The following is a 9,097-nucleotide window of genomic DNA, read 5'->3' on the forward strand; positions in this document are numbered from 1 at the left end:
GAGTTGGCTCAACCCAAAAAGGACAGTCATTGGCAAAGACTAACTTCTTTGACCAGAAACAATTAGCTCCTTATGCACAAGGACCGTTTTACATCTTTCCCTTCTTTCATACTCTAGCCTACTAGAAAAGAGTATTTCTTAAACATATTGGTCACAATTGACGTTATTCAAGAATAATTCGGTTTGATTTTTAAAAGGTAACAAAAATAAAACAAAATACGGAGAACAAATTGGTGGTCCCCAGACTGGGGGGAGAGAGCTGAAAATGGTGAAAAGGATTAAGAAATGCAAATTACCAGTGATTAAAATAGTCACAGGGATACAAAATACAGCATAGGGAATATAGTCAATAATGTCATACCTATAATTTTGTATGGTGTCAGATGAGTATTAAACTTAGGTGATCACTTTGTAAGTTATAAATTTCTAATCACATTGTACACCTGAAACTAATATAAATTGTATGTCAACTATAATTAAAAAATAAAAGTTATTAACATTTTTATTAAAAAATTAGTCCTGGCTGATGTGGCTCAGTGGATTGAGTGCCAGCCTGTGAATTGAAAGGTCTCTGGTTGGACTCCCAGTCAGGACACATGCCTGGGTTGCAGGCCAGGTCCCCAATTGGGGCCCTGGGGGAGGCAACTGATCCATGTTCCTCTCCTACCAGATGGTCCTTTCCTTCTTTTTTTCCCTCCCTTACCCTCTCTCTGAAGATAAATAAAATCTTTTTTAAGAAATTAGAAACTCTAGCCTTTATCACAACAAATGCAATGAAGTTTCTGGTTGTGAGAGCATGTGCTTGGCACAGGATAAAAGAAAATCACAAGAGATTAAGAAAAATAAGCATAAATATATAAATTATACAAGCTGTCATTTGCTAATGCCAAGTAAAAGAACAAGTATGTGCTATAAGATTTCAAAGATAGGACTGCTCAGTGAATACCCAAGTAATTCACAAAGGTCTTAGAGGACCAGAGTATTTTGTGTCTTGAAGGACAATTGCGACTTAAAACAGAGGAGAATATGCCAGGCATAAGAAAAGTATCATCAAAAGGTCCAGAAGTGAAATGTAAAGAGTTGTTTGTGAAACAATAAATCAGTTTGACTTGAAAAAAATGAAGACAAAAAGTTTTGGCCCTGGCCAGGGGCTCAGTTGGTTATAGCATTGTCCCTCTATGCCAAGGTTGTGGGTTCTGTCCCTGGTCAGGCCACATACAAGAATCAACCAATAAATGCATAAATAAGTGGAACAACAAATCTCTCTCTCTCTCTCTCTTTCCTTCTCAAAATAAAAAAAGAAGACAAAAGAAAGAAAAAACTCTTAAGATCTCTTAAACTCTTAAGATCTCCTTTACATTTGAAACAAGAGAACTGAGGTTTGGACAGAAGAGGTAGTAGACAGATTGTGAGGATATAAATGGGTGAATTGCTTCAAGTTGTGTTTTTTAACAGGACCCACCAGGAACAGATTCAAGTTCTGAATATTTGGCCCACCCCCTCTGGACCAACTTTCCCCCTTCTCATTAGCCTAGTGTTTTATAAATACTCTGTTCACAGACACAATTAGGGCAGGAACAAAGGGCAGAAATGATAGGTTTAGTCCTTTTCTAGTGGAAATGTTATCATTGGTACTTAACTAATTGTTAATTTAAAAAGGAGAGCAAAGGGACTTAGACATTGAGCCTAATAAACTGGGGAGCATAAACCTGTTTCTAGGAAGAAACACCAGGAAGCTACAGCTTCACACCCTGGAAGATTAACACTCCTCTCTTCCCCACTCCAGTACCTGATTGTTGGGGAGCACAGGGAATACTGCTGGACCATAGAGGCCTGCCAGTCTAACTAGGGGGTGTAAATCCATCCAAAGCCCGAAAAAGCTTGGGAAACTGATTGTTTTAAAAAAGCTTCTGGTGTTTTCCAAGCCTGACATATATAATCCCCAGGAGAACAAAGAAGCACGTGCTGTCTCTCAGGAACCTGTACTTGACCCCTGCGCTCTCATGTCATCTCCCCACGGACATGTGGCCTTAACAGCTGCGTGGCCAGCAGCCACACAGACTCTGCCACTGAAACAGCTGGGGACAAGCTAAGCTACCTACCTGAATGGCAACTGAGACTACTTAGCAGTGGCCCGCAGGCTCCGAAAGGACTGGACTCTCTCTCTTTCTCACCCAAAGATCCACACTCATGCAGTGCGCTCACCTGCTTTATATTGGCCCTACTGACAACAAGATTGGACATTTTCCTTGGAGAGACAAACAGAGATGGGACATTGGGGAGTCAGGAGGGGATCTTCCTTAATTTTACATCATCAATAAAGTTTACCATGGAGCTCCATCCTCCCATGCAGGTCTCAGGAAATTCTTTTCCTCTCAGTAAATACCACAAGAACTCCTTTACTACCGATAACAGAACCATAAATGAAGAAAGAAATGACCATATTCAGAGTGTTGGGGAGAGAGAGGTGGATGAGGCAAGGATTCTATCTTTGAAGGAATCGGTGCTGACAAGGAAAGAATTCTGAGATGTCCTTAATTAAATCACAGCAGGCCAGAGGGTGGAAGGAGAAGACTAAAAGGGGTTAACCTTTAACAATGGTGGTACAAAAACCAACAGAAGATTGCTCACACTCAATACATGTGTGAATTATGAAATTAACCTCCAGGGGGCTATTTCTGAGATTATCTTAAAAGCAAGACTAGCCAGGTGTCACAGAACCCCAGGGACCTCTGCTTCTTGTTTACACAGTTTTACAGACTCTGCTGCCCCAATCCCAGAACTAGCCCCAATTCACCTTCCTCCATCTCTTTGCTTAGAGCTAGTGTAAATTCTTTCAGAAAGGCTTTCTCCCGGCTATTTGATGTGTAAAAAAACCTTGTAAAACTCCTCTAGGATGAGACATGTCTTTTCTACCTGGCCATGCTGCTGGTGGTTTAGACTCCAAGTGCCAAAACCAGTCTTTTTTTTGCTAGCAGTGGCCTCCTAAAAAAACCCTTTCTTAAAACAAACAAAATTAGTGTGGAAGTTAAAATATTTTTAACAGTATTGAAAATTTTATTAACCATTATCACTCCAATAAATTCAATTAAAGAAAAAAGAAAGAAAATTTGCCTTGTATATCAAGCACTATCCTAGGTCCTAAGAGGTGAACAAGATACTATCCTCTTGGCTGTCATAGAACCTAGCAGGATGACAATTTTTTCTTTTTTTAAGTCCTCACCCAAGGATATGTTTATTAATTTTAGAGACAGAGGAAGGGAGAAAGAGAGAAAGAAACATCAGTTAGTTGCCTCCCATATGCGCCCCAACCTGGGATCGAACCCGAAATCCTTTGGTGTACAGGATGACGCTCCAAACAAGTGAGCGACCTGGCCAGGGCAGGATGACTCTAATTTCTACCAGGACAGAATGAGGATACTGCTGACAAAAAGTCTGGAGAACTTGAAAAGTTGGTTGGTGGTTGAGTTTGGAGGATGCACCACAGAAGGAAGAGTTCCCTGCTAGAAAAAGTGGCCCTGAAGCTCAGCCTGGAGACAGAGCTTTTGCAATGATGTTTGGCTCAACACTTAAGAAGTGATAAGTTTTTAATGGTGAGAAGAGACTGGACTAGGATAAGCTGCAGGGGTAGGGACAGTAAAGAAGGAGAGGAATGACTGGAAGACCAACCAACACAGGACCAAATAATGGTGTTTCAAAAACCAGGAGTCAAGTTATGATACTGAATACTGCAGGAAGTAAGAGAAAAAAATTAGAAAACACACTGGATATGTTCACTCTAAAAACAGTTCTTGTTGTTTGTGACTTTAACATCAAGAAAAAGATACAGACCAGCTGTTGTTGTTTCCCTGCATTCCACAGTTATCCCAGTCACTCTGCCCTTGTTGTGCTTACTCAAGGCTTTTCTGGGGCAAATTTCTTCTTCATTTTTAGCAGCACCGTTGACACCCTTGTGTGTTCTAATATATGATGATACCTTTAGCATCTTTATACCCTATAGGACCTAAACTCTGCAAACAAATCCACAACAAAATTTTGTCTTGCTCCAAAGGCCATGTCATATTTGTACTTATTAATGACAAGTAATTTTTAAAGAATGGTTAAAAACAAAGAATTTGTTTTCGTTTTTGAACAACAGAATTTATCTCAGAAAGTGTTTAGAATGTTCAGAATGCTGAAAGTTTCACAATATTTATGACATCATCTAAAATTACAGAGGTAGTTCAAATTCCAAATATCTAGAAATGAATAGTGTTATTTAAAAAAGGCAAAATCCCAGCAAATAGTAAATATAAACACAGACTTTTGCTTCTAATTATTTTCTTTTTCAACCTCTGTTTACATTCATTACCATTCTGCACCAGTTTCAGATGTACTTTTTGTTTCTGTTTTTAGAATTAACTACTTTTTGCTTATTTTGATAAGCTTAAAATATGCAGAAGCATGTACAGAACAATTCATATCCAATGTAACCACTGCTTACAATTCGCATTTGTCATTTCTTCTTCAGTTATATTTTAAAACTAGAACATATTTTTTAAAGTTGGTATGTAAGACATGCAGGTGACCAACAGATACACAAAAAGGCACTCAACATTCCTAACCACCAGGAGAATGAAAATGAAAACCACAATGATGTATCACTAGCAGAACGTCTATTACCAAAAAGACAAAAAAAAAATTAGCCCCGGATGCTGTGGTTCAGTGGATTGAGCTCTGGCCTGTGAACCAACAGGTTGCTGGTTCAATTCCCCATCGGGACACATGCCTGTGTTGTGGCTGGGTTCCCAGGTGGGGGGCATGTGAGAGGCAACTAATTGATGTTTCTCTCTTTCTCCCTCCCTTTCCCTCTCTCTAAAATTAAATAAAACCTTTTTATTTAAAAAAGACAAAAAATAAGTGTTGGCAAGGATGTGGAGAAAAGGGAACCCCCATACACTGTTGGAAATGTAAATTGGTGCAGCTACTATCAAAAACAGCAAGGAGGTTCCCCAAAAAGATTAAAAATAGAACTACCATCTGATCCAGCAATCGTGCTCTAACTCAAATGGATATGTGCACCTCCATGTTCACTGCAGCATTGTTTACAAGAGCCAAGCTATGGAAACAACCTGAGTGTCCATCAGCCGGCAATGGTAAAGATAATGTGGAATATATATATATATATATATATATATATATATATATACACAGTGGAAATTACTTAGCCATAAAAAAGAAAGAAATCTCGCCATTTACAACCTTGAGGGCATTATGTTAATTGAAATAAGTCAGCCAGAGAAAAAGACAAATACCATATAGTCTTTCTTACATGTAGACTCTTAAAAAAATTAAAAAGAGAAGAAACAGTCCCACAGATACAGAGAACTGACTGGTGGTGGAGTGGAGAAAATGGGTGATGGTGGCCAAAGAGCACAAACTTCCAGTTACAAAATAAGTAAGTCATGAGCGTATAAAGCATGGCAACTATAGTTAATAATGCTGTATTTGAAAGTTTTGAAAAAAGTAAATCCTAAAAGTTCTCATTACAAGATAAGAACTTCTGTTAGCTATGAATGACGAGGGATGCTAACAAGATTTATCGTGGTGATCATTTTGCAATATATACAAATATTGAATAACTATTATATACCTAAAATAATATAATGGGTTTTTTTTTTTATAAAGACTTGTTCTGTTCTCATTCTAGAGAGAGGGGAAAGGAGAGAGAGAGAAACATTGATGCAAGAGGAAAACATGATCGGCTGCCTCCTGCACCGAAGATCAACACACAGCCCGCGCATGTGTCCTGATCGGGAATCAAACCAGCAACCTTTTGGTTACAGGACTATGCTCCAACCGAGTCACACCAGTCAGGGCAAACTAATATAATGTTGTGTGTCAATTTACCTCAGTAAAAAAAGTTGAAATTTCCCTGTTCTCACTCTTAATCTCAGTCCCTCCCTCTCTTGAGGCAAACCTAAGGGTCAGCTTCATGCATATCCACTGAGTCCATGTTTTTATACATGGACCATAAATCTATGAATCCATAAACAGCACAGTAGGCTACATACATATGAGAGAAATTGCCAGGCCATAGGTATTAAACTTTATAGTTAGTTTTAATATCTAACAGAGAAAGCTCTCCTTACCATTTTCAGCATTATCTTGGCTCTTTTTTTGGATGTCGCTTTTAGAATTAATTTGTCTAATACATAAAATAATCCTATGGGGATTTTTACTCAAATTGTATTGAATTAATAGATTAATTTGATTGATATCTTTTCAATCTGGATTCTTCCTCAGACAAGAACATGACATATTGCTCCCTTTTTTTTTTTCAGATTTTATTTATTTTTAGAGAGAGGGGATGGGAAAGAGAGAGGAGGAGAAACATCAGTTGCTCTCATTAGCTCCCAACTGGGAACCTGGCCTGCAACACAGGAATGTGTCCTGATCAGAAATTGAACCAGTGACATTTTGGTTTGCAGGACAATGCCCAACCCATTAAGTCACACCAGTTAGGTCTGGGCTTGTTGTTTTTTTTTTTTTAATTTTTAAAATAACAAGTGTTCAATTTTATCTAATGCTTCCTTATGCATGTGGAAATGACCATATGGCTTTTCTCCTTCATCTATTAATAAGATTATAGTGATAGATTTCCCATTTTTAATTTTTTTTTATGAATAGATGAGAGTGAGAGAGAGAGAGGTGGAAGGAGAAACATTGACTTGTTGTTACACCCATCCATGCATTCATTGGTGATTCCTCTATGTGCCCTGACTGGGGTCGAACTTGTAACCTTAGCACATTGAGCTAGATTTTCTAATATTGAACTATCCTGTATTTATTGCTATAAACTCTACTTAGTTATAATGGGTATTTTTCTTTTTTAAGATACCAATGAATCAAATTTTTAACAGAATAATGTAATAGGATGATAATGGAGCATGACTGATATTTTATCCTGTCTTTAGAGGTTACCAAATATTTCGGGGATTTATTTGGAGATATTGCCCTGTTGAAAACAGTTACTTCATTCTTTAAGATTAAGTTCAAATAAGGCCAAATTCGTGATCTTGTTCCCACAAGGTTAATATGAATTCAACTGGTTTGATGACTTTTACCACTGAACAAGGGAGGACCAGTAACAATATAGGTCACCTTTCAAAGGAATGAAGAGTTTATAACATGCCACAACCCCTAACCAAATCTGACATTTGTAATCATGTAACCTCAGAACCAGCTCAAAAAGGTCCTATCCTGTTTAATGAGATACTGAGTTGCTTTTCAGGGACAACAGACCAAAACTGCAAGTCATGCGGCCAAAGCATGTGCAGGGGAAAGAACTTTTCTCTCTAGCAATTGGTAACTAAAGTTTTGCTCCTCCACCCACCACAGGGAACCAAAAAACCGGGACATAACGAGACCTTGATCACCAAACCCTTTCAGAAGTAGAGGGTCCAGTTGTCCAGAAAGCTCTTATGTTGACACCCCAGGGTCCTCCAATTAAAACTTGCTCCACCAGCACTTCCACATTCCGTGCACGTTTAGCCTATTCACTTAAAAACCCTCCACAAAGACTATACATTCAGGGATCATTTCTATAATTTGCTAAAAACCCTCCACGAACCCTGGATCCTTTTTTCCTGGGCAGTGCCATTCACAATTAAATAGCCAATCTTTCTCCTTTGCAATTCTTGGTGTTTAGTGTTTGGCTTTGCTAGCATCAAGTGGACAAATTCTTTCTGTTCTGTGACAATCGTATCTTGCACAAAAGTTGCTGAGCTACCTAACTGGCAAAAGAGACAAGTGTGGTCTACCTTCCTTTGGTGCAGAAGGTTTGCCAGAGTTTCCTACAGGTCAGTGGCCCCTGAAGAAAATGACAGGTGTGCAAGGAATTTTGCTGGTAACCCCAAAGCTGGCCACTGCTTTGGGAATAGAACCCTGACAGCAACAGGAGTTCTACCAGACCCTGGCATCGGAATGACTATTGGTGGATGTGCTGAGTTGTGGCATAATTCAGCTTCATTTGGTTCCCCTCCCTGTGCCCTGACAATAAAGTAAATAGAGTACACACTTGATCAATTTTCTACCTCTGACTTTTGTAATGCGTGATAAAGACTATATCATAAGCTCCACAAGGGCCAGGTCTTGTCTGTTTCTACTCACCTTTGTGTCACCAGCACACACACGATGCCTGGCATGCAGCATGTTTTCAATGATTATCTACTAAATGATTGAATGCATAAATGAGTGGCTTAACTGGATACATGGAAATAAACATATGAATGTAGTAAAAATATACTCATTCACTTGGTATTTTATTTACTGTTCCATGAATATTTACTGAGCACTGATTATTAGATCCTTGATTCTAGGAAATAGAGTTCTTCAGTTCTTGGATGCTAGAATACAAAATCCCTGAGTGATTCATCTAACCAAGGGGACTTTCCCATCTAGGTACAGTCAGAGAAACAGTCCTTTATTCAGCTGCTAGCATGACTTAAGAGTCCCCTTCATGCAGCACACTGTACTAAAAACAGAGAAGTGGAAAGAAATGTCAGACATTTCCTTTCATCACAGAGCCCTCAATCTAAAGTTCAGAGAACACAGCCATGTACAAAATACTAAACTTTTATGCAGTGACACATTCATGAACAAGAAAATATTAATGTATCACCAACTGAACCAAAATGCTGAGGCTGTCTGAGTAATCGAGTGAGCATTACTCACAGTGATTCTGTTTGAGCTAACTCCGCCCCCTGCTTGCACAAGTCCCTGTCATGCAGATCTCGTGGAGTCTGTGTCTACATAGGTGCCTACACGCCCTGATTAGTCTCTTTTTTAAGAACCCAGCTCTTTTCCTTCTGAAAAAAAAATGCAAACTGTGTTTCCTTCTGAAAACACTGTACTGCATTATAAGCTCCAAAAACAGGAGGACTTTGTTTTGATCAGGCTGTCTTTCCATTGCCTTGCAGTGGGCTAGTAAATATTTGTGAAAGATACGAATTAAGGATCACTGCCACATTCCTGCTTAAAATGTATCAATACCTGTCTGAGTGGGGTGCAGTGATCTTTCAAGTAACTCTAAACGTGACTGGTCGCACAGGATTTC

The sequence above is a fragment of the Phyllostomus discolor genome, chromosome 2 (assembly GCF_004126475.2).
Source record: "Phyllostomus discolor isolate MPI-MPIP mPhyDis1 chromosome 2, mPhyDis1.pri.v3, whole genome shotgun sequence".
Taxonomy (NCBI): Eukaryota; Metazoa; Chordata; class Mammalia; order Chiroptera; family Phyllostomidae; genus Phyllostomus; species Phyllostomus discolor.